This window comes from Nannospalax galili, unplaced genomic scaffold (assembly GCF_000622305.1).
Source record: "Nannospalax galili isolate Female #2095 unplaced genomic scaffold, S.galili_v1.0 scaffold43, whole genome shotgun sequence".
Lineage (NCBI taxonomy): Eukaryota > Metazoa > Chordata > Mammalia > Rodentia > Spalacidae > Nannospalax > Nannospalax galili.
The window spans coordinates 3,709,725-3,737,394 of NW_008353342.1; the positions used below are offsets into that span (position 1 = coordinate 3,709,725).

At 39.7% G+C, this 27,670-nt stretch overlaps 1 protein-coding gene across 1 annotated transcript in view; it reads right to left on the reverse strand.

The window, feature by feature from the left end:
- The window catches only part of Znf438 (zinc finger protein 438), a 199,449-nt gene that overhangs the window by 129,035 nt on the left and 42,744 nt on the right, over positions 1 to 27,670 (reverse strand). Inside the window, exon 2 of the mRNA XM_029554776.1 lies at positions 6,520 to 6,691. The gene's annotated coding sequence lies outside the window, so the exon portion shown is untranslated. The remainder of the gene's footprint in view (positions 1 to 6,519; positions 6,692 to 27,670) is intronic.

Sequence of the window (27,670 nt, forward strand, 5' to 3'; positions counted from 1 at the left end):
AAAATAGACGGGGATTGCTTTTACTTTTCCTACAACAAGGAGAGCTATGTGCCACCCTCAAGGAGGAATGCTGTTTTTATGTTAGTAAAACAGGAGAGGTTAAAGAAGGCATGAAAAAAGTCCTAGAGGGGCTTGAAAAACGAAAAAAGGAAAGAGAACAACAAAACAGCTGGTTCTCGTTCTCTGCCTCTTCCTGGGCCCCTTACCTCCTCCCTCTTCTTGGGCCAGTTATTTTTCTCCTCCTGGTGTTGTCTCTGGGGCCCTATCTTTTCAACAAAATTGTCGCTCTGATCAAAAAGCAAGTAGATGCCCTATTAGCAAAGCCTATACAGGTACACTATCATTGCCTGGACCTGCAAGATGGAGCCCATGATGAAATGATAAATTATGGCGACGAGCTTTCAGTCATACCCCGAGAGCTGAGTTGGACAGTCAATGACGGGTACAAGAGTGACTCCCCCGCAAAAAAACTACCTAAGACAGGAAGGCCACCTGAGCTGCTGCCTAATCCCATGACGGGTGTGTAAACTGGGGATGATCATTCCAACCTAAGACAGGCGCAACTCCCTAGGGGTTATAATCTTCATGGCTCCTACTTATTAATTCTCATGGCTTTTACTTAAAACAGAAAAGGGGGAGATGTGGGAGACCACGCTGCCTGGCAGCCCTCCCTGCCCCCCAGGGCAAGCAGCCTCTGGAGAACTTGCTGATCAGTCCTTCCTGCCCCCTAAGATAAGCAACCTTTCCAATAAGATAAGCTTGAGCAACCACCAATTTCCTTATCCTGCAACCAGACTCATGGCGCCAGTTCCCCTCATCCTAAGGGACATTCATTAACCTGTTGAGACAACACCTTCTCTTCCCCTTCCCCAGCTAATTTCCTGCTTCAGCCCGTATAAGAATCCCCGTGGAAAAATAAACTTTTGCAGCTTGATCAGAGTTCTTTGTCTTGCTGTCATTCTTCGTGTCTCTTGTCCCATCATTCCAGGTCCCTGGGAGTTCGAGTCTCCATCTCCCGCCCTACAGGCCGGGGCACTTGGCATGTTGCCAGGACATGCTCTGCCCAGGAAAACGGTAAACGACAGCAATGCAGTTTGGCTCATTAGTGTTGGGAACTTGCAAAAATAACAAACATTAGTTTTACAAAGTTTGTAGCACCAGTAAAAAGTGAAATACCATAAATTCTATCCAAGTCATCTTACTTTGTGTGTGTGCATGTGCATGGGTAGCTATGAACATGCTCATGTGTGGGTGCATACGTGTCTATGTGTTCATGTCCACATGTGTTCATGTGGAGGGCAGAGGTCAAGCTCAGGAGCTGTCCTCCTTGTTTCTTGACCTAAGGTCTCTCAATGAACCTGAGGCTTATGGATTAGGCTAGGCTGGCTGGCCAGTGAGCCCCAGGGATCTTCCTGTCTCCCTCTCCCTCAGGTCCTCATGCTTTCATTTGCATGGGAAGTGCTATACTGACTGAGCTAGTTCCCCAGTCTCCCTAATTATCTTATTTAATGTATGCTTCATTTGCTTTTACATTTTTTCCCAAATTTTTTCCCATTTTGTTTGTTTGTTGTTGCTTATTTACGACTGGAGTTAAGAAAATCTCAACCCTCTACCTTTTTTCCTATATGGCTGTACTGACTCTCATTAGCTCATCATTCTCACGTTGGTCCCAAGTGGTCAATACAGCAAGTTTATGCCATTTGACAGAGGAGGAAATGAAGATGTATGAAATGACATGCTCAAGCCTGTTAGTGACAGATATGAAGTCTGCACTCAGCCCTCTTGATTCAAGTTCACCGATAGTCCCTTACAAGTAAAATGGAAAAGATTATAAGATCAGGCTATTTAGACAGATCAACCTGCAACCAAAGGTAGATTTAAGTGTTGCCTTCACCCCTGCTTCAGGTAATCCCACTTCCTCAGTTGTGAAGTGGAGTTCTAAAGACAAAGTGCAAACAGGGTGAGCCCTTGATAAACACTGAGTCTCTTCTCTTTCCTACCAGATCCCTCAAGTCCAAACCAGCCATCCATTCTCTGCTTACACATTTGGGTGAACACTGAAAACTTAAATATTGCAAAAGGAATGAGAGAGCATGTCAATATTGATGAAACAACAATAAATTCATTGTCACTGGCCAAGAAGATCATAGTAAAAATTGTTGCCATGAGTGTACTATTACAGAATAGCTGATAAAGTCTCTAAATATTCATGCCAGTAAGCTCTTTTTATCCCTCTTTGGCATGTGTTTGTGTGTGGGATGTTGTATGTACATTCACATGTGTGGAGACCAGAAGTTGATGTTGAGTATCTTGTTTTCTACCTGATTTTGAGACAGGGTTGGTCTCTCTCTCTCTCTCTCTCTCTCTCTCTCTCTCTCTCTCTCTAACCCAGACCTTGTGGATTGAGCCTGCCTAGCTAGTGAGCTTGCTCCAGGGTCCCCCTGTCTCAGTTTTATTTATGTGGGTGGATCCAAACTTAGGTCCTAATGCTTTTGTGGCAAGCACTGTATATGCTGAGCTGTCTCTCCAGCCCCGCATTGGTTGAGCCTTTTTTAAAAAATTTTATTATTTTTATTTTATGTGGATGCGTGTATTGCCGGCATGTAGGTAAGTGCACCCGTGTCGTGCAACGCCCGTGGAGGACAGAAGAGACTGTTGAATTCCCTGGGACTGGAGTTACAGACAGCTGTTAGCTGCCATATGGGTGCTGGGATTTGAGCCCGGGTCTTCTGCAAGAACGGCCAGTGTTCTTAACCGCTGAGCCATCTCTCCAGCCCCTGGTTGAGCCTTTTGAAAAAGGTCACATTGGCTGGAGAGATGGCTCAGTGGTTAAGAACACTGGTTCTTCTTGCAGAAGACCCAGATTCAAATCCCAGCACCCACATGGCACTAACAACTGTCTGTAAGTCCAGTCCCAGGGGATCCGACAGCCTCTTCTGACTCCGCGGCCATTGCACAACACGGGTGCACTTAACTAAATCAGGCAATACACGCATCCACATAAAATAAAAATAATAAGTAAAACTTAAAAAATAAAATATAATAAAAAGGTCACATTAACGCTTCATGCTACTTACTGCTTCCAATGTAAACAACACATAATAAAAGGCTCTGAAGTGTTCCACCCTGCGGTTTGGGATCCTGTATGTGGGTACTAAAGCAGCTACCAGGTCCTACTTAGGCCAGGAGCAAGAGTCATCAAGTCCACCAGGCTTGCCAAGGACCCAGGAGAATTGCTCCTTAAAACTCTGCTCTGCTGCTCACACACACCCCTGCATGAGAACAGGCACAGGTACTTAGGACTGAGATAAGCAGGTAAGGGGCTGATGAGAAACAAAGGGCTGCTCCAACTAGGGAGATATGTGGGGAGAGAAGCACATGAGGAGGAGGATAGGTGCTGCAGTCGGGAGGCAACCAGATCTGCTACCACAAAAGTAGGCCATTACCAAATTTAATGAAAAAACATTAAAAATAGCATGGCTTAGAATACTGCTTCAAATTTCAATTTAATTCTAGAGAACATTGTGCCTACAACTACCTTATACATGTGACTTGGACTCCTGGCATTATCCTGCAGGACTAAGGCTGTGGTACTGCATATGTGGGAGGTTATTAAATGCTTTATAATGATTATGTTAAAGGTCATATTCCTCATATACATAACTTCACTTACTATTATGAGTTAGACATGTACATGAGGAGATGATGGTCTCCTTCTATTAAATGCAAGCTGGCTGAAATTACTGTTTAAGTTGCCAAACTGTAAGAGAAAAGGTATCAAATTAATGAGGGTGAAGTTGTAAAATCAGTTTATAAAACAAATCATGCTGAGGTCAAGGCTGATATCACCAACTCCCACACATCTATGTATACTTAAAATGTGACTCTTCTCTTTTTTCACATTGTCACAAACTCTAAGTCAGGCTGTTTCTTGTCTGTCTTCCATTCACATGAAGTTGAGGAACCATTTATCTTGGCAAACATATTCCCATCATGTCACTCTTCTCAGGAGCCCCTGAGGGCTGGCTCCCCACTGCCTGAGGGACAGAGGACCAGCTCCTCAGTAGAGCATTCCTGGCTCTCCTAAATTTGGCTAATCCTTCTAATCCAGGGGTTTTCAACCTTGGCTGACTGTCAGAACCATTGGGGGAGCTTTAAAAGGTAAACAGGTTGATATCTTATACGTCAGAAGTTCTACTTAATAGTTCTTGGACGAGATCCAGGGTCTTGCAGCTCTAAGAAATCTGGGTGAGGACTATAGACTGCCAGGATGCAAGCACTGAACAAACTCTCCCATCTATTATTTTACCCAACACAACTTGATTCTTCTGCCCTGGCCAGTGGTGCCAGGTTGCCTGCCTCCAGCCTGACAGTTCCCCTGGAATATAATTTCCTCCTTAGCTCAATTTACATCTTTTGCATTCTTCTACAACAGAGTGAACCCCCATCACCATATTCGGAACCACTGAAATCATAAAGGGAATGACATTCTGATCATCCTAAAACCATTTACTTCCTCTGTTATGACAATAATATTGTTTCACTGTGGATGTTTCCTTATCACTGTGAGTCCTATGTTTCAGGTCCCTAAGGGAAGTCAAACTTTTCCTAACATCTTTTGTTTCCACTCCATAGATTCTAGCATTGACAACAGTATTAAACATAAAACAGATACTTATGTGTGCAATACTTAATGATGACTGAATAAATTAAATTCTCTTAAATTTATGAAGTGATTTTTCTTACAGTCTGACAACCTGAGCTGTCAACCTCAAGGGTTGTTTATGCATACACTGACATGTTTTTCACTGGAAGCATCATTATGCCCACGTAGAAATGATAATAACTTGTTCACAAAAACTGATGTGATGTCAAATATAGAGGTGATACCTATTAATGTGTTTTTCCCATAGATAGAATGATTTTCTATGTTTATGCATTCTCCATGCATATGTATTATGCTGTTTGTAGAAGAGCAGTAAGGGAGAGTAGTAAAACAGCTCTTTATCCCTCATCACCTGGTTTTAAAAAGACCCACCCCTGTGAAGGGACAGCCCAAGCCCATCTTAATCCACCACAGAGAGAACCAGAGAGTTAGGGTGCTACTCCCTCAGTTTAGATGACTTGAGAGTGTCAGAAGCCTATAGAACATCTGTGACACATCCTTGAAAGCTAGCATGCCCTGGTGGGAGAGCATCCAGCATGATGGCTACCAGACCTCAGCTCAGCCCATTAAGTTCCTGACCAGTCTCTGCCCAGGAGACTTAGGGTACAACTTTTCTACAAAATAGCTCTGTACATGGTGGCTGCCTGGAGTTGAAGCAACACTGGTGCATATGAGTTAAATAGTATTGAGAAGGCTGGCTGAGAACCTAACTACTATTTATAACACTGTTTTGTGGAAAAATGTTTTCTGTTCTCCAAACAACAGGCCAGATATGGACTTTTGGGAAACAAATTGTTTCTGAGGTTGGAACTGACTATATCTTGTTAATCGCACTATGTTCAGTATTTTCCTAGGAGACACAGCAGCCAGGAGAGCATAACTAGAATAACGAGCTACCATGAACATGGGTCATAGGTATCTATGAGAAGGAAAGCCAGAGGGCACCATGGGAAGAAAGCCAAGTACATTCTTAGTTTCTTAAGCAAATATTACTGAGCTAGGCTAAATGTCATGGGAGACAAAAGTTAGACAAGATCTTTGATTTTATAACTTTACAGTACAGGATCGGGGACAACAGATACAAACTTAACAATGAAGTTACATGGTAAAATACTGATACAGAAATAATAACAAAACATTAGATACAGGCAGCAGAGAGAGGCGAACCAGTGCCTCCAGCTGGAACAGCCTAGAGGCTTCACGGAGGTTTCACATGGTATTTAAGACACAGAAGAAATAGCAAGGGTGGAAGAACAGGGACCACCACAGACATCAGAAACAGCACCAACACAGCATCGTCAAAACCAGCATAGGCCAAAACAGGGGCATGGAAGACAATGTGAGCTCAGAAAAGAGGAGAAGCCAGCTGGCTTAGCAAACAGTGTTTGGGGGAATGTGGTAGGGTGCTTTGGGTGTCAGGCAAAGGGAACATGTATGTCAGCCAAGAGGGAGTTGTTTATCATAAAAAGATTTTAAGATTACTGAAGTTGTTCTAAGTACAGATTTATGTGGGAGTAGGATAGGACGGGGGAAGAGAGAAGGAATATAAGGAAGCCACTGGGAGGTAATCATAGGAGTTAAAGCTGGTGAAGGTGAACCTTTAAAGCCAGGGTTTTAAACAAACAGTAAACATTTAAGGTCCAAGTGCTACTTAATAAATCACACCCTTTAATAGGAAGATCTAAGTCATTTAGAAAAGCTGTATAAAACTTAAAATAACTGAAAAATAAAGTACTGTAATAGAAAAGCCATTTTGAATGCACTATTTGGCACATACTTAAGACTCTTTGATTAGACTTGATACAAATAAAAATTAAAAATATGATGAATTTAATGAGAAATTATTTTCCTACCATTTTCCAAGATAGAGATCCCATATACAAGAAAGACGTGAGTCTGAAAGTGTCTGAGGTAGCAAACTTCATTCTCTGCCCATGCTAAGACTTACTTGAAGGGACTTGACTTCACAAATGTTTTCTAACTTCAGAATTTCTGTACTAGATGACACATGGCATCCATCTCTCTCTGAAAACAAATACAGTGGAAGTGTTAAAAAGAACTGGTAAGTAGCTTAGAGACTAATTATATGATTGCACCCAAAAGGCCATAAAAGAATTAACTGAAGTACTATAAAACTGACATTACTTATATTACGCATCATTTAAGAACCTAAAATAAAATATCAAGCCATGCTGAAAGACTTTTAAAGATAGGGAATATAATATTCCCCTTCATTTATTTCATGTCAGACTCATACAAATTTTAGAAAATATGTTATTTGATAGTCTAATCTGGTTTAAAGTAAATTATTTTAAATGTAGCTGACATTTGAATTCTAGTCATTTTCCTGGTGAGTTGGGAGATATGAAGTTGACTTAAGAGGCAAATTCTGTTTTCAAGAAACTCACAAACCTCCAAAAGAGACAAGCATGAAAAATTACATATTTGAGGCAGATCCAGGGAGTACTACAAATAATACAAGGTGCTCTGGGAGTTTGGAGTTAATTACTACAGAGAAAATGTGGGATGGTTCTGCATTCTGGACGCATGATGAAGAGGGACAGTGCAGGGCTGACAGGGACTGAGAGGCAGTAAGGGAGGATTTAGGGTTGAGATTCTATTTTAAGGGGTTACATTCAGTATTGGATTTTCATTTTATAGCTGAAATAAGCCACCAAAGTTTTCAGTATAAAACATATTCAAGTTTGTATTTTAAAGCATGGCTCTTGGGCTGGAGAGATGGTTCAGTGGGTAAGAAAATTTGTTACACATGCACAAGGACCTGACTTTGGATCCCAGTACCCACATAAAAAAGCTGGGTGTGGCCATACACGTGTACCTGTAATTTCAGTGTGGTGGGGAACAGAGACAACTGTAAGGGACAGAGATAGAAGGATTACCTGGACTTGCTGGATACCAGCCTCGCTCCAGGTTCAGTGAGAGACCCTGTCTCAAAGGAATAAGGTGGAAAGTGATTGAGCACACAGTGTCTTCCTTTGGCCTCCACACATGTGCCCAGAGGTACATACAATTGCACATACACATGGGCACAGACCGCATACATACACTAGACTCATATACATGCATAAACACACACTGTAAATTCATTACTTTTTGAAGTATGCCTCTTATGTTGGATATAGATGAGAAGATTCAACAGGCAGGGGGATCACTTTGTTACTGAGCTAGCCAAGATGAGAAGAAACTTGGAAGTTGCAACAGAAACAAAATGTCAAAAACTCACTGAAGCTGCCCTTCAGAGTGTAAACCAAATTAACCACCCTGTCAATTACCACAGATGGACAAATGTAACGGCCACCAACCTTGTCACATAATGATCAACATAGGAGACAGGGGCTGTAATAGAACTGTCTTTCCAATCAGAAGAACTGATTATAACCATAAGAAATCAATCATGCATTTACTCACTTCACTCCTGATAGTATGTTCTAGAACATCAGCCCAACCAGTGATCAACAGAAACACAGCATTCATATTCTGGCTGGAAGGATAACCTGAGAATGGTCTCTGTGGCTGCATTCAATGCTCCAAGTCAGTGTTTGTTCATCTCCTAAATGGTTTATTTATTTGAGGAAACTTTTTCCACAAAAGATTGGTATGCATCAATGAAAGAAAAGCACAATAAGGGGTACCCTGCCTTGTTCTGTTTCCTTGGGGTAGAAAGAAAACTGAATGATCACTGGTGATCTTAGAAAGAAATTTTTATAGGGAATAAAAGAAAATAAGAACTTCTGTTAATTGGGAGATTGAGAAAAGAAATGGAGTTAGCTACTAAACTGTATCACCTGCACTTAGAGATGCTTAACATTGTCTTTTCTTAGGACAGATACAAATTAAAAACTTGAGGAAGCTGTTCTTAATAGATATTTTCAAAAGAACACAGTTCTCTTAAGAGCTGAAAGTGGCTTCAGAAGGTGCCCAAGACCCAACTATCAGAGAAGCTTCTCTCAATGAATGGCAGTGAATCAAGAGATACATAGTTGCTTAATGTACTGAGAGTGACTGCTGGGTGGTCAGCCCCAAACAGGACATTGAGAACCCTACTCTAAGGCTCAGGGAACACTGAGGAAGGGTGTGTGTGCAAAGAATGTAAGAGTGGGAATGATAGGGAGAAGGGCTGTGAAACACTGTCCTGTAGGCAGGACACAGCTAGTGCAGTCATGATCTTGCAGTAGCTATGGCTGTCTGCAGGATACAGGGCCTGTCACCAGTCATTAGTAGACTGGGGAGGGATTCATGGAGCCCTATCCATCCCTAATGAACTACTGGTTATTGATGGTCCCTAATGAACTACTGGTTGCTGATGGATTCTGGAGGAGGGACATCTACTGTCTTCAGAGGGTATACCCACTGGTGGGCCCATTAGGGCCCAATGGGTAGCTTCAAAAACATGGACACACAGCTGGCCTGGTTAAACTCAGTAAGTCACAAAACAAAATAACATGAATGTGGCAAAGGGACTTATAAAGGGTAAAAGGGGTTAGGCGTTCAGAAAGAATAGGGGATAACAGTAATTTAATGCACAATATACATGTATGAAATTGTCAATGAACAAATTTAATATATATACTTAGTATACATACAACATACACACACGATATTGAGAACCATATATACATATATGAATGATCTGACAGTGACTGGCATTAACATATTCCCTCAGGAATGGTTGTAAACATTCCCCTTCTGTGTCTACACTGAAGAAGTGCCTACTGGGTTCGAGGTTCGATGCAGAGTGGTGGCGAAACAAAGACATGGTAAGACATTGCTCTGCCTGTTGAGCACACAAGAGGGAAGAGCATAGTGTATTAGCAACAGCAACAAAAGCATGTGAAGCCACCACAGGTACAGGCACAGGATGGCGATTTTATGTAATTACACTGCCTTCACTTCATATGGTATGTTTATTTCTGAAAAAAAAATGTCTTACAAAATCAGGTACTTTCTGAACAAAGAGCTTACAGATGCCAGAAAGACTAGCATGGAAGTTCAGAATAAGCGATCTTTTCTAAGTAGAGGTTCTCTCAGTCTTAAGACTTCATTTTTGTTCTTAAGATTACAAAACAAGTTTAGACTAATGGAAAACTAAAACAGAAGTATTTATAGTAAAAAGGGCATTGTCTTCTATCACCTTAACCTGCTCCTCTCTTCTTCCCTGAGGTAACCATTTTTATTTACGAGTGTTATGCCTGCATGTATGTAAGTATACCTGTGTCAAGCAGGACCCTCGGAAGATAGAAGAGGGCAAGAGATCCCCTGCCATGTGGGTGCTGGGCTTGAACCGTGGTCCTCTGAAAGAAGAGCAAGTGTTCTTAACCACTGAGCCATCTCTCTAGCCACCATCCCCCATGAAGTAACTTTTATCATGCTTGGTTAACTGCTGATCATTCAGAGCAACACAGCAACAGGCTTCACTGCTGTGTGTGTGTGTGTGTGTGTGTGTGTGTCTGTGTGTGTCTGTGTGTGTCTGTGTGTGTGTAACACACATCTGCGTGCAGTGCATGTGTGCAGCTCATATGTGCATGAAACTTCACAGTGACCATTCCCAAAATCTGATCTGCAGATTTTAATAAGTGTTCCTAAAGAAGAAAGGAAGGAAACTGGACAGAGGAGGAGGACAAAGTAGGTAAGTTCAAAGCTCAACTAAATTCAGGAAATATTGAGTTAAATAAAAAACAAATATACACTGTGATTACTTCAAATACCCTAAAATTAGCTAACAAACCCTTTAATCGAGGAATGCCTAGTCAAATTTTGAAAGACTCCAGATTTTTACAAAATACAGTGTGGGAAGCAAGCTGGTTACAGCTGCTCCTTCTCTATCTCACTGGCAGCAGCTCATGTAGTTCAACAGTGTGAAATCCAGGAGCATGCACAGGCCACGTGAATCTGCCACCAGGAGCAGACTAGAAAAACAGAGCCCATACTGCCTGAGAGTCTGTCTTCAACTTTGAGAGGCTGCTTGGTTTCTGTCCTGATTTACTGCTTCTGCTGTGGCTGTGCGATGAAAAACTAAAACTACAAAGTTTAATGCTAAAACTAAGTGCACTGAATTTTTTTTAAAGTAAATACAATCAAGGGTTTCAACATAAATTTTTAATTGTTTTATAAAACCAAAATGTAAAGCTTAAATTTTTTCATGATTTTAATACAAAAATTGTTTTATTATAAAGAAAATTTTCACAAGTTAATAAAAATTAGTGTGAAACTGTATTTATGTATAAAGACGTCAGCTCCTATATCTGTGCAAAAATAATGAATTTGGAAATATTTTTTATGTTCAAAATTCAAAATAAGACATCACTCAGCTGTATTCAGTTAATCTTGCCAGTGAGGGTGGGTGGGCCTTTCTGTAGTCAAAATGGTAACTTTCCAATATTCCTTTTAGCTTTCTGCTGAGATTTCTAACTGGGGAAGAGAACAGGGATGGATTTCCTAGTGAGGTGATCCTATGGTAGCTAAAGGAGCCGCTGTTGATCAGTGAGGGGGCTTCTCCCATTTCTACTTAAGGAAAGTAAAGGAGCAAGCACCTCCAGATGGAGAGAGGCCTCTACTACACACCTGAGCTGGGAGCAGGCATGGGTAACGCCTCCCTGCTCCTCCCTGCTTGTTTACATCCAAACTCCACTGTTAGATGCCATGCTCACCTGTCCTCTACGAATTTTTCATCACTCTCTAATTCTAGCCCAAATGACTTCTCCCTCCCTTCAGCTTCTCACTACGCACAGAATCAGACTTAATTCACTTTATTAGTTACTTACAGACATGACCATTCACTCAAAGGTCTGAGGAACCTTAGATGGAGGCATAACATTGCTCACATCCTTGGAGAGCCCATACAACACACAGCATGCTCACATTAACATTCTACAAGCATTTGCTGACTTACTGATCCTGCTATTCAGTGCTTTACCTAGAGACAGTTAATCCTTAGGAGAAATATAAGTGTTTTCTATTGTGAAAAATGATGAATTTGCTCAGGCTCGGGCAATGTTCATAGGCTAAATATGAAAAACTTGCTTACCACATGTCACATTTAGTACATACCATGTTTATTTCCTGTGATAGAGCAGTGTCTTAGCTATGCCAGTGAGATACAGACAATAAGCGCCTGGGGTTCAGAATGCTGTGACAGAATTAACTTCATGGTGAAAAGATTTTGAGCAGTATCTACCATTTGCAGCTAACAGAAAGGTTGAGGGCAATAAATTTAGACATGAACATTAACACACATAGATAGATAGATCAAGGATCTACAAAAGCAATTTACAGGGCATTCACTCATTCAACAAACTGTTATGACACCTATCATGTAACGGGTTCCACATTATCACCAGAGAACCAAAAGTGAATGAGAAACATCAGCTATTCCTGTTGATTCTTTAGAGACTCAAACAGAGTAAATCTAAAGGCTCATTTAGTCACCTACATGTAAAACTGTATTACATGTAGGTAAGGTGCATTATACATAGTTTATCACATTGCCTGGACCAGTGAAAATAGCTTACTTTGCTTAAATGCCAACCATCTTACATTATCCTAGAAACCCCTTTACTTTTACTTCTGTCCCTAAACCCCTGGGTTCTAAGGTGCTGACAGAGGACAAAGATGTGCTATAGCAGTAGGAGCCAAAGCGCCCAGAGAATTTGTCTCTCAATGAAAGCTGAGATGGGGCAGTGCAGTCACAGGTGCTCCCTGTCCCTGTCACTCCATAAACAGCTGTAGATACACTCTTATGGCTCACGGCATCACATTTCTTCTAAAACTAAAGGGAGAAAGGCAAAGATAGAAAACACTTTACCAACCAAAAAAATACATGTATTTTAAATTATGGAATCAAAATGAGCTGCCATACCCTTTTAAAATTAGAGAAAAAGTAGAAAGTGAGTGTCGACACTGTGCTTAACTTTAGCCTTCTGAACTATGAAAGAATTAGGAGCACTGCCATTTCATATCTGAGAAACTTAAACGATCTGATTATTTGGCTAAAAGTGTGATGGGAAGGTCAAAATTCATACTTTTAGAATCAAAACCTATTTTCTCCAGAGTAGTTTTAGGAGGAAGAATGTCTACTTTAAAAGATAACAGGGTGGCCTCCAGAGTTTAGTTTTATATTAAAACTGTTTGAACAATTATACCTTTCCATTCCTAAAGATAAAATTATAATCTGTTACAAAACAAACAAATAATCAAGAAAAACAAACAAACAAACAAACAAACCAAGATTGCATTTGGCCAGAAATTCATTAGATCAGGTTAGGCAGTCAAATACCTACAAAATTACTTTGAAAACAAACTTAATTAGATATCAATTTTAAAACTAATGTTACTGCTCTGTTGTTTAAATCAAAGGCTTCCTTCTGGGAAAAACGATTGCTAGTCTGGAAACACGAGGCTTCGCCTACACAATCACCTGGGACAAACTTGGCCAGCACAAAGTGGCCAGAAGGTTAAAGGAGCCTGGGAACATTTAACATCATGAAGGAATTACAGCTCAGGAAGATCAGAGGGAGCATTACAGGAAATGTGAACAGTAACCCTTTCATATCTTTGAGCCTCCTCCTGCCGCTTGTGATAAATGGAGTCTTGCTGCCTTCCAGTTACGTGAACACACAAGGCAGGGGCAGAGTGCACGGGAAAAGACAAGAGGCATTCTATACACACACATCAGAGCAGGGCATAAATCCACAATGACATGATGACATGGTACTGCTCTGGCAAACAGACTTTGGCTTTTCATTTTAACAGTCACACATGTGCTGTATCACTGCCTTATCCAACAAGAAGCTGGTGGGGGTGGAGAGATGGAATAGCTGGCAGACTCAAGGCAAGCTGGGAGATGCAGCCCCCAGAAAGCTGACCAAACAAATAGGTCTCCACCCTGGCTGATGTTTAAACATCTTGTTCCCAGTCAATCTGCAGGGAAAGCATTCTTTCCATAATATATAACATATGACCTGATCAGACATTCTCACTCCATCCTTTTTCTACCTGATATAAAAGTGTCTTCAATATCCTAAGCTAGAGGCTTGACAATTGAAGTGATCATAAACTTTTAAAAAGAGTAGCTTAGTTAAGAAAGTTGAACTATGTCTAGCCAATATGGCAGAGATGTGACTGGAATCTCAGACACCTTTAGAAGGCCCTGGTTGGGATTGCTTCTTAACACATCTGCTTCTTGGAAAAGAGGAAGTACTGGTTTCTACAAACAGATATATCCAAAAGATACTAATTACGCACACACACATACACACACACACACACACACACACACACACACACACACACACACTCCATATACTCTTCAGATGTTGGGGCAATGAAACAGAGAAAAGCAAGGATATTTCCAAATGGATATGCTTAGACATGAAATGGAACGCCACAGATCCCACTGAAAGAATACTTCACTTTGTCTATGGAACAGAGATGATTTACTATGAAAAGCAGGCAAACCAAACATGAAAGTGAATTCAGGAACAGAAAAGGAACCACTACCAAAAGTTATAAGAGTTTAGCTTTTCAGAACCATCCAGAAAAGTGAACAACAAAACCAAAGTGCCTCCTTACAGGTGCACAGTCTTCAAGGAATAACTTAGTCCATACTGCTCTCACGCAATAAACTGAACAATAAGATTTAAAGCAGCAAGTAAGACAGACATGGTAGATGTCTCAGGTGCTCTAAACACTAGTGCCAATTTCTCTAGTGCTGACGCATACATGCAGTTCAAGACCACCATTAACTAACAGTGCTGGTCCCTTCTGTGCATGCTGTACTTGTAGAACACCTGTATTAAGAAAATAATACAGCAGAACAAGGGGAAAGAGAGAAGAGAAAAAACATAAAATGGGAAACCTATGGCTTATCCTCACCCCCTCTTGGAATGTGGGCTCTGAAGTGCACACATGCAAAGTGAGGGGAGGTCCATCTCCTGTGGAAATCAGCTTGTTTTCCAGACACTGGAGCTCCATGGCCAATTTTAGCCTGCGTGCTGGTCTACTGACACAAAAACCTCATGCTGTCCTTGAATGCTACTGGAGGCTTCAAAACATATTAAAGAATTTTAACAAAAAGAAAACCCAAGCAAGACAACTGAATTTCTTCTATGTCCCATGCAACGAAATGTGCTAGTGGACGCTTCAATAAACAGTACTACTTTTGCTCATCTTGAAGATCAACACTCAAGATGTCATTCAGTGGGACTTTCAGCATACGCTTTCTCCTCCCCTGAATTACTGTGAATGATCCTGCCTAGCATTCATCCATAAGAAATGTGAATTGATACATACAGGGTGCTCAGTGTTTGTTAAATGATATTGCAATAGGGCCTTTCCCTACACTGAAAGTAATAGAACCCTAACAATAACCTCTCTCGGTTATTATAGGGTGGAGGCAAACAAGGTAAGCCTCCACACAGAGGCATCAGTAGAAGAGGCCTTGACAAGTTAGGGCAAAGGACATAGCAAGAATGCCACCTGCTATTGGCACTTTTGCACAGCACTTAGCAATGCAAAAAATAGTCTATGTAATCATAGCCCCGTCACTGCCTGAAGTGAATGTTACTATCTTCTGATTAAAGCAGGTTTAAAGAGGCTTTTTTTAAGGTCTGCTACTGCTTCAGCAGCACGTCAGCATTAGATGTTTCTGACAGCTAACCTACTCACTAAAACTCCTTTCTCATAGAATATTGAAAATATCTTCAATCCAAACGCCCTGAACCAGCTATACATAACAACACAGCTCCTGTTTTCCCCCTCAGTCTACCAGTTTCCCCTGCAGCAGCCTTTCTCTGCCCACACCAGTATGACAAAGACCACAAGGAAAGTCACCTTTCAAAAGTCAAACCTCCTTCAAACAGGCCTTGTATTCTACAACTGTCTCCCAAATCATCACAGGCACGGACTTCCAAAATTATTACCTAGTGAGGAACTCTCTGGAGTTGTGTTCCTTACTAGAAAGAGTCCAAGACAAAGCTACCTCTCATTCCTGAGTCTCCAGCCTTCTAGCCCAGCACACACCTGAATCCATGGACTTGACAAAGGCCAACAGCACTACAGTAACAAAACTAACAGAGCAAAAAGCTATCTTCTTACCAATTTTAAAAAGACATTTAAAAATCAATCAGGCAAGGTAGCACATGCATGTAGTCCCAGCACTTGGGAGGCAGAGGCAGGCGGATCTCTGTGAGTTCAAGGCCAGCCTGGTCTACATAGTGAGTTCCAGGCCAGCAGGGGCTATACAGAGGCCCTGTTTCAAAAAGGCCAAAAAAAAAAAAAAAAAAAAAGAATTAGTATATACAACTTTAGGTTTCATTATAGCATTTCAAAGAAACTGTGCTTTTGTTGACTGCTCTCCTCTTCACCCTCATCCCCCAGCCCCCCTTATACCCTTCTGCCCAATTCCCCTGTAGTTTCCTTTCCACTTTCGTGTCACTTTAAAAAGTCACTCTGAGTGTTTTAGTCTTAAGATGCTAAACTACTGCATTAGTAACTGAGTGTAAAGAAAGATGAAGATGGAATTTTATTCATAAAAATAAATTGCTTCACTCACATCTGAAGGTACATACAGATATTTAGAGGATTTGGAAGAATAAAGGGAAAAAATGACTCCAAAGATGGGACGGTCATGGTCAAAGGGAACTTTAGGGAGAGATGTAGTGCTTTAAAAAAAAAAAAAAAAAAGCATTTCCTTTATCAAAAAAAGTATCTTAGAAATGTTTATTCCATAGTGAATCTCAGTTTTAAAAGTAAAAGATTCATTTGTAGTTAATACATCTCAGTTTATAGAACTCCAGTTTCTTTATTTAGTAACACCATTCACATTTTGTGTTAATGTTTTCAATAATCTTCCTAATGACCACCCTATTTGCTATATTAAAAATATCAGCTTGTACCAAAAATGGTACCTCCCCACAATTTTATTAAGTTTTAGAATCACTGAATTCATTTAACCAAGGAAGAGAGTTTCAAAGTCCAGGAAACCATAAATCAAAACAGTTTTACATAAAAAGATTACTTTCTCCCTTTAAATTGTGTATGTGTTTAAATTAATAAGTTACGCACCCTAACAAGTTCAATGTCCTGAGGGTTGCTGTAGTGAGAACCCTGTCCTAGGCTCTTCCTAACTTCTCATTCTTGGCTGTACCATACTGATTTTAAAATTCTGATTTTCCTTCTATTTCACGGCCACAACTGACTTCTTCATCCCATTCTTTTTCCCTTCAGCACATCTAGATTTCAGCCCACAAAGCGGGGCAAGCCAGGTCACCAAAGCTCTTATTAACTCCCTAACCAATAGTGGGCCTCCAGAGGCTCAGGCATGGAGGTAACTCACATGCTTTACCAGGCTGGTCAAGCCTGGGCCCCATCAATTTACAAATCTAGTGTATAAATTAAAGACTTCTAGCATAAAAAGTCATTAACATTTTGGCAGACGAAGGCTAGAAAAAGTAGGCTCTAACTTAGATAGGAAGACACTGGGTAGAATAGGAAACCCTACTGCAAAGAATGTGGTTTGCGAGGTTGTACAATCTTTTTTTAGGTACATTTAAAATGCAGGGAAAACTGGTCTGTGCACTAACAAGAACAATGGTGATCAAAAGGCATCATCTTTTAATTCACATTAAAAAATTCTGGATATAATCTGTAGGCTGCACAAGGCAACGAACTTCATCATCATCATCACCATTTCTGTCATCGATTCTATTTCCAGAAAATGGGAAGCACCTGTATCAGTTTTTTCTACCAGATGCTAATCTATGAACTCACGAATGTCTCTAACATCAAGGACCTACAACTGCAAAAGCATTCAACATTGGTTCCTTTAGCAGCTGGCTCCCTTAGTTCTACAAAACTCAAGTCTTAAGGTCTAGCAGAGTCAGGAGGTATGGTACTTGAGGCTCCACAGAGTTTCTGAGAACACATTCAAAGTCACCTGGAGATGTGAGGGTGATCTGGCCATAACCTCTGTCACCCCACTGATCACCAGGGTTGATCTGGCTGATCTGGCTGCCTAGGCAGGTGTTCCCTTCCTCCCTCAACACGAGAACGTCCCTCCGAAGCTGCGAGCTCGGTCAAAGAGGACAACCTTCCCCAACAGAGGAGAACCAGTCTTTGGTCAAGGGTATATGAGTAGCTGTGCTCCCCTGCTAGAACCTCCAAACAAGCTCCCAAAGTCAGCTGCATCATTCAGTCTACTCATTTTCTCCTGCATGCTTCCATATATCTGGCACCTGTTAATATCTACTTATCTCCACCTGGACTATAAATGTCTTGAGAAAAATCTGTAGTCTTATCGGCTAGAATAGTGCCTTGCCCAGAGTAGACAATACACAAAACCTGAAAGAAACACACCAAATACTTGCCATTTATCTGACTCACTCTAATTCCCTGGACAGGATATTCCTAGCAGAGCCCCACAACCAATGCAAATGGACCTTAAAGGCACACCACATACATTTGTTAATCCAAGTTCATAATTTGTTTTGAATTTTATTTACATATATTCCTGACATGCTTTGTTTACTAAGACAAAATACAATCCATTTCCCCCTAAGAAGTTCTTGAGAGACAGGAAACTAAAACAATTCAATCATTTTCTCATTCTCAATGTGATGGCCACGAAGAAACATTGACTACAAGTTGCACCAGCTTTTTGACAGGCTTTGTTGGTGGCTCTTCTCCATGATCTGGCCGGGGAAAGTCTTTCTTCAAAAAGAGTGTGCTTCCATTTAGCTAGTGCTATGTGCCGGTTCCTTTTCATTATCTGAAAACTGCCAAGTCCACTCATGATCATGCTCAGCTAAACTTTGGCTAAGAATAGGTGCAGGCAGCATCCTTTCACGGCTTTAATGAAACTTGCCTTCAGCACTATACTTGCACCACTCAGGAGCTTATCAATGGGAAATGCCCAGTGGGGCCATAGTCTAATGTCTGACTACAGCTAACATGAGCCCTCCTCCCACTGTTCTCAATCCTGAGCCACAACCCTGTCCCAGTGAAAAAGGCGATAACCTGGGAATCCAGGCAAACATCTTTTCTCATTTTCTTAGGGAAAAATGATGTGTTAACATTCCTGAGTCATTCTAGTACCAGATTACTTGCAGGTGTTATGATCGGGACGCTCAACTAACATGTGTCTATGTCAGAGCATAAACAAAAGATTCACATACGGTCCCGTCTTATCATCCATATTCAAAGCAGTGAGATAAATGAGTTCTTCCTCTTGACTTCACAAGATGAAATTAAATGGACTTCTTCGCTTAATGAAATAAAAAATTTAAATACTGTCGAGTAGAAACCTGTGCACTATCTCTGGCACCCTGGTCAGTTCTGGAATTTTAAAACCAGCAAGAATATTAGAGAGGCATCTTCTTTGTTTACTAGGTTTAGCCAGAAAAGGTGAATATCTTGCCATGGTCACAAGGGAAAAGTGAGCCAAAGCTAGAAAAAGGTCTTCCTGCCTCCATGACCAAGGCTTTCCAAATACTTCACAAAAATGAAGTCTTTTGCCAAGAGCCTCAGTCTGACCCAGCATCCTGGTGATGCAGTTTCCAGCTATGCCTCACTCCTGACATCTTAGTCATCTAACTACAAAATTTCCTGCAACAAGCCTTACCTGAAATAACTTAGTGACATCCCTAGTAACTGCCACACAGTGCATTTTAGCCCAGGGAGTCCAGACAAGGCTGAGTACCTGCAGAGACCCTCCTAACCTAAATGAGCTTCAAAAGTGCTCTGCAAAACCTGGGAAAGCCCATTTCAGCATCCTTATGACAGAGGGAATGTAGCTGACCACTTGAAGAGATCACATCACTAGGTATATGCAAGACTGGGATAACAGTATATCAAAGACTCAAAACAATAAGAGGACAGCTTCTATCACTGGACAAGTATCAATGAGAATCTAAGTGCCGGGCCCAGTGCTATCTGGTAGAGAATTTGACAGGAACAATCTAGAAGACAAGCTCACAAGTTTACAAAGTAACTGGTGGTGCTCCTTATAAAATACACAGCCATAAAACCCATTAATACAACAATCCCTAACATATTCTGGACCTTACTTATACTTTGCTATAGAAAATGTCAAAATACAAAATTTGATATTTCAATTTCAAATCTTTTTTCTACTTCATTTTCCTAGTCTAATAAGTAATAGCCTGGAGGTAGACAACAACAGCAGCAGAAGCAGTTATCTTCTGAGGGTATAAGATGGGAAGAGATCAAAAAAATGAGGATTGATAAGGTACAAGAATAACAGCTTTGTTGTTGTTGTTTGTTTAAGACAGGGTCTCCCTGCAGCCCCAGCTGGCCTGGAACTTACTATGTAGAACAGGCTGGCCTCAAACTCACAGAGATCCATTTGCCTCTGCCTCTCAAGTGCTGTATTAAAGGCGTGCACCACCACACCCAGCAAAAGAATACATTTTTAATGATTTTCTTAAAGCTCATTTTGATATATAACTGGAAGAAACAGCAATTTATTTAAGATTATAACAATGTTAGGGTTTCATAATCTTTATGCCCATAGAAAATAAATTAAAAATAAATTATTAAAAATTGCAATTTTGATAAAACAGTCTAAGATTAAAGCCTCAGATCATATTAGTGAAAATTGAGAAGTAAAATTCCTAAACACTGAGGAAAATAAAAAGACAACCATATGATATTTTTTTCTTTTTTCTTATTGGGACTAGAGTTAGAGCCCAGGGCCTCATTCATGTTGGGCAACCCCCAACCTCATCTGATTTCTGACTGCTAGTTATAGGTACTGTGCAGTTTGAAAGGAATAAGAACTTAAAAGTAATTCCTGAGCAGATTTCAATGTAGGTTATATACCTTGGTAAAAAACATAACTAAAAATTAAAATAGAATTAAGTAAAGATAAAACTTTAAAACATTTTTTAAAACTCAAACACAGTGGAAACAAGGATTTAAAACAGAAGTTTAAGGATCCTGGGTAAAAGTATAGTCAGTAAAGTGCTTGTCCTGCAAGCATGAAGACCTGAGTTTTAACTCCAGGACCCACATAAAAAATGAGCATGTGGTGTGTGCTTGTAATCTCAACCCTGAGGATGCAGAGACAGATGGACACGGGGGCTCACTGGCCAGACAGCCTAGCCTATTTGGTGAAGCCCAGGCCAATGAACAAACACCCTGTCTCAACCAGGTAAACAGCAATTGAAGAACACACACACACACACACACACACACACACAGCCAGAAGTTTCAAACAAAAGCAAGAAAGTAAAACCAGCTGTATCAATTTTGACATTAAGGATAAATGTATTAAATATCTGTCAAAAGACAGCAGTTCTCAGGTTTAAAAAATGAAATTCAACTAAGCTCCACGTTTATAAACAAACCTAAAAGAAATGACTATAAAGCAAGGAGACACACATGAAAGTGAGATCCTTATGTTCAACATACTCTATTTTTTTTAAACTCTGTGACTTCTAATGTCCTGTGCTCTTAGAATTATGAATTCAAGGATGAGGGGCTAAAAAGGGCTCAGTGGTTAAGTGCACTTGCTGCCCTTAGAGAGGACTTGAGTTTGGTTCCCAACATCTATATCAGGTGGCTCACAACTGCCTGCAATTCCAATTCCAGCGGATTTGATGAACTATCCTGGCCTCTGTGGGCACCTGCATGAGCATGGTGAACATATTAGCAGGAAAACACATACACATCAATAAAAATAAATTGAAATTTTTTTCAAAGAAGAAAAAGATTGTCCTAGTTTGGTTTTCTGTTGTGATAAAACACTGGTCAAAAGCAACTTGGGGAAGGAAAGGGTGTATCTGGCATATAAGTCATCATTAAGGGAAGCCAAGGCAGGAACTCAAGGTAGTAAGCTGTAGGCAGGAACTGAAGCAGAGTCCACTGAGGAACACTACCTACTGGCTTACTTTCTTTGGCTTACTTAGCTATCTTTCTTATACAGACCAGGCCCACCTGCCTAGGGATGGCACTGCCCATAGTATGCTGGGGATTTCTAACATCAAGTAACAATAAAGAAACCTGCCTCACAGACATGACCACATGCCAATCTGATCCTAAGAAACTCCTTAATTGAGGTTCCCTCTTCCCAAGTAACTCTGGGTTGTGTCAAGTTGACAGTTGAAGCTAACTATGACAATGAATTTATACAGCAATTAAATAGGTTTGGAGCCTAACTCTGACATCTGACACTATAGACTGTTTAACTTTAGGCAAATGACTTAAGCTGCATGATTAAACTATCTTATCCTTTAAATGGGTACCATAATAGTACATTCCTCACAGAACTTCAAGTTAAAATTAATCAGAAGAAGCCAGGTGTGGTGGTGCACGCCTTTAATCCCAGCACTCGGGAGGCAGAGGCAGGCGGATCTCTGTGAGTTCAAGGCTAGCCTGGTCTACATAGTGAGTTCCAGGATAGCTGGGGCTACAGGGAGACCCTGTCTCAAAAAGACAAAAAAATTCATCAGAAGAGATAAAGAAGGTCACTACATTCTGATCAGGGAAACAATACACTAAGAAGACCTAACAATCAAGAACATATATGCACCAAGCACTGGTGTACCCAGTTTCACACAGTTTCATTAAAACAGTACTACTGGACTTCAAAACAGATTAACCATAACTCAGTAATAGTACATGACTTTAATACTCCACTTTCTCCAATAGATATGTCAGCTGGACAAAGAATAAACAAAGAAACATCTGAATTAAATGACATCATATATCAGATAGATCTAACAGACATCCACCAAATATTCCACCCAAGCACCAAAGAATACACATTCTACTCAGCAGCCCATGGAAGTTTCTCTAAAATAGACCACATACTGGGGCACAAAAAAACCCTCAACAAATACAAAAAAATGAAATAATACCACATATTCTATCAGACTACAACACAACAAAATATTAATGAACAACAAAAGGAGCTCTATTAACTACATGAACTCATAGAGATTAAGCAACGCACTCCTTTAGGATGAAGAGGGCAAAGAAAAAAAATCAAGAAAGAACTAAAAGTATTCAAGGAACTAAATGAAAATAACACAACACAACAAAATCCCTGGAAATTTATAACTCTCAGAGCTACATCAAAAGATTAGAAAAAGCACACATAAATGACAATAATACAGAGATTCTCCAAATTCTCAAGATTTGTGGAAAAGAAAGAACAAACAAAACTCAAACTTAACAGATAAGAAGAAATAATAAAAATCAGAGCAGAGGAGCTAGAGAGATAATTCAGCAGTTAAGAGCACTGGCTGCTCTTCCAGAGGACCTGGATTTAGATCCCAGAACCCACATGGCAGCTAACAACTAACCATAACTCCAGTTCCAGGGAATCTGACACTTTCTTCTGACCTCCATGGGCACTGTACAAGATGGGTGCACTTACATACATGTAGGCAATACAGTCATAAACATAAAATAAAAATAATATTTTTAAAAAAATCAGAGCAGAAATCAATAAAACAGAAACAACGAAAATAATACAAAGAATCAATGAATGTAAGAGCTGGTTCTTTGAAAAGATAAACAAGACAGACAGACCCTTAGTCCAGCTAACTAAAAGAAATAAAGAGCAAATCCAAAAAACTCTGAGGTAAAGAAGAAACATCACAACAGACACCAAAAAGATCCAGAACATTGTAAGAGAATATTTTAAAAATCTATACTCCATTAAATTAGAAAATATAAGATAAATGGACAAATTTAAAAATTCAATGGATCCAGAAAAGTTAAACCAAGAATAGATTTAAAAAAAAAAAAAAAAAGCTCTGGCCCGGATGGATTCACAGCATAATTTTACCAGATCTGCAAAGATCTACAATCAATACTACTTAAATTATAAGATAGAATCAGAGGAAGAACTCTTGAACTCCTCCTACGAAACCAGTATTACCCTAATACCAAAACCGGGTAGAGATACAACAAGAACAAAGTAAAGTATAGGACCATATCACTAATGAACATAGATGCAAAAATTCTCAACAAAATACAAATCACATTCAGAAACACATTAAAAAGACCATCCACCATTATCAAGTTGGTTTTATTCAAGAGATGCAGGAAGAATTCCATATATATAAATCAATAAATATAATAAATTATAAATGGACTTGACAAAAATCACACAATCATCTCCATAGAGGCAGGAAAAGTCTGACAAAAATCCGACTTGCATTTATAATAGAAATCCTAGAGAGAATTGAATTTCAAGAAACATACCTCAACATAATTAAACCTAAATACAACAAACTCACAGCCAACATCATTCTGAATGGAGAAAAAATGGAAGCATTCCCATTAAAATCAGGAACTAGACAAGGCTGTCCACTATCTCCACTCCTTTTCAATATAGTGCTTAAAACTCTCACTAGAGCAATAAAACAAGGAAGAGAAATTAAAGGACTACTAATTAGAAAAAAGAGATCAAACTATTCATTTTTGCAGATTATATGATATATAATCTGGGTTTGGTTCTCAGAACCCACATGGTGGCTAACAACCATCTCTAACTTGAGTTCCAGAGCATCTAATACCTTCTTCTGATTGCTGTAGGCAATGCATGACATGGGTACACTTACAAACATGCAAGCAATACACTTATACATATAAAATAAAAATAACAAATAAAATATTTTTAAAAAGAGACTCCCAAAATGGCACCAGAAAACTTCTAGAAATGATCAACACTTTCAGCAAAGTTGGGAGGTTATAAGATGAATTTACAAAAATCAGCGGCCTTTATATATACCAATAATAAACAAGAGAAAGAGTTCATGGAAACACTGCCATTTACAATAGCCTCAAAAAAATATCTAGGAATAAACCTAACCAAGGACATTAAAGACCTCTACAATGAAAATTTAAAATCTTTGAGGAAAGAGATTGAGGAGGACACAGGGAGATGAATAGACTTTCCATGCTCATGGCTTGATAGAATTAATATTGTGAAAATGACAGTCCTACCAAAAGCAATTTACAGATTCAACGCAATCCCAGTCAAAGTCCCCTTGACATTCTTCATAGAAATAGGAAAATTAATTCATCCTAAAATTCATATGGAAACACGAAAAACCCCAGACAGTTAAAAAAAATCCTGAGCACAGAGAGCAATGACAGGGAGATTAATAAACCAGACCTCAACCTATACTGCAGAACTGTAATCATGAAAACAGCATGATATTGGCACAAAAACAGACTTATAGAACAATGGAACAAAATAGAAGACACAAACATGACAGCACACAATTTCAGCCACCTGATATTTGACAAAGATTCCAAGAATACACACTGGAGTAAAGACAGCATCTTCAACAAATGGTGCTGGAAAACTGAATCTCCAAGTATAGAAGAATGAAATTAGACTCTTATCACACTGCACAAAATACAGCTATAAATGGATGAAATGATATGAAATCTAAAACACTGAAACTGTTAGAAGAAAATATAGGTGGTACCCTGTAAGACACAGGTACTTGTAAGAATTTTCAAAATCAGACACCACTTGCATGACACAGGTGCACCTACATACATGCAGACAATGTACTCATATACATTAAATGAAAATAAAAATGAATAAAATTTAAAAATAAATTGGACAACAGTTTTTCAGGAATTAAGGTCAACAACTGACAAGTGGGACCTCATTAAACTAAAAGGCTTCTGTACAGCAAAGGAAACAACCAATTAAGTGAAGAAGCCCACAGAGTGGGAGAAAATCATCACCAGCCACACATCTGATAGAGGATTAATATCCAGAATATAGAAAGAACTCAGAAAACAAAGAATCAAAAAAACAAATGGCCTAATTAAAAGACATTAAAAAACAGGTTATGGATCTGAACAGAGAGCTCTCAAAATAAATAAAAATGGCTGAGAAACACCTTAAAAGGTGTTCACCATCCTTAGTAGTTAGGGAAATATAAATCAAAACCATTTTAAGATTTCATTTTATCTTAGTTAGAATGGCTAAGATCAAGAGAACAAATGACACCAAATGATGGGCTTGTGGGAATGGGGCTGGTGAGATTGCAAACTGGTGCAACCACTGTGGAAATCCATGTGAAGAATCCTTAAAAAACTAAAAGTAAATCTACATATGATCTGATTATACCACTCCTTGGCATGTACCCAAGGGCTCAGCCTACTGCAGAGGCACTTGTGCAGCCATGTTTGCTGCTGCTCTTTTCCTAACAGCTAAGAAAGAGAAACGACCTAAACGTCCCTCAACTGATGAATGGATAATGAAAATGTGGTATATTTACATGACAGGATTCTACTTAACAGGAAAGAAAAGTGAAATCATAAAATTTGCAAGTAAATGGATAGAACTAGAAACTGTTATAATAAGTGAAGTCACATAGACTCAGAAAAATAAGCAATATGTGTTCTCCCTCATTTGTGGATCTTCATTCCAAATCCTTATATGTGAGTATATATCCTAATGTAACTTCAGGAGCCAGGGAAATGGAAAGGAACCATGGGGTAAAATGAAAGGCGGTGTTCAAGAGAGGGATACAGTAAGAGACGGGTGTTATCAAGGGGGAAATGGGGAAATTGGGAATATTTAACTGGAAAGGGAGGAGGGAGGGTTATACAAGGAACCATGCATGTAAAGGGGAAGGAGGTGCTTGAGAGATGGGGATAACAGGAGACAGGTATGCGGAGGACAGAATATAGGGGTACTTTAAGGAGGGATGAAGGAGGGTTATGTATGGGAAGACAGGAGAGTCAAATAGCACTTGTGGTGTACAAAACCAGAGAAAAATGTATTACTTCAAAAGCCTACTGAAAAATACACATACGATATATGTATATGCATGCATGTGTATAGCTGAAGGCTATATAACAAGAAACACAATGCCAGATAGGAGAAACTTCCCTTTGAGTTGTTGGTCAGAGAAGTCCAAGAGACTCCTAAAATAACACAGGTTATTGCCACAGGCCTTGATTGCCTCCCATGACTTGAAGGTAGGACCCTACTTTTGAAAATAGGACATATTTTGGACACAGGACTTGGTGCAATGGAGTTGGAACTGACCTGGAAGCCTCCTCCCTAAAGACTAGCTCTCACAGTATTAAAGGATACTATGCAAACTGCTAAAGGAGAAAAATCAACAGTAAAGTCTAATAACCACTGTAAAGCCTAATAATTCCAACAACAACCAGTACAACAAATTATCTCTGTTGGTACAGTAGTGACACTTTTATCTTGGGATAATCAACAACTATTTAATTGGACTTAAAGCCTGCTCACTGGGAGGGAACTCATGTGTGGTACTGTAAACATAGCCAAATACATATGGCTAAGAAAAAACAAAAATCTATTTAATTGGACTTAAAGCCTGCTCACTGGGAGGGAACTCATGTGTGGTACTGTAAACATAGCCAAATACATATGGCTGGAGAGGTCATACATCCTAAAGAAAAACCTACATCTGTCACATCCCTAGACAAAATATATATTACTATATGCTAAATATGTATCCTTATATTTACAGATAAGTACACCAGTCACCACACATCAAAGAAACTTCTTTTTGCAATAGAATTCCACAACTGGTTAAATGTAGATAATAAGGGACTGTGAGATGCCCAGTCTAAGTGACACATCTACAACACAACCTCTATACCTAAAGCTCAGGGAACATAGTGGAACAAAGGGTAGAGAGAATACTAATGCATCTCTCAAACTCTCACCAGTGAAGCTTCCTCATGCAAGAGATGGTGACTAACACAGAAGCCACAACTGGTCAAAACATAGAGAATAAGAGACTTCAGAGTATGTTTCCCTGGATAAGACTCCTATAGTCAACCTCTGCCACCCAGGGCTCAGAGACCATTGCAAAAGAGGAGGAGGAAAGGTTGTAAGAACCAGAGGTGGTGGATGACCACAAGGAAACAAAGTTTCAGGTAGCTGGGAACTTGCTCATATAAACTTATAGCAATGGTGAAAGCATGCATAAGACCCATGCAAAC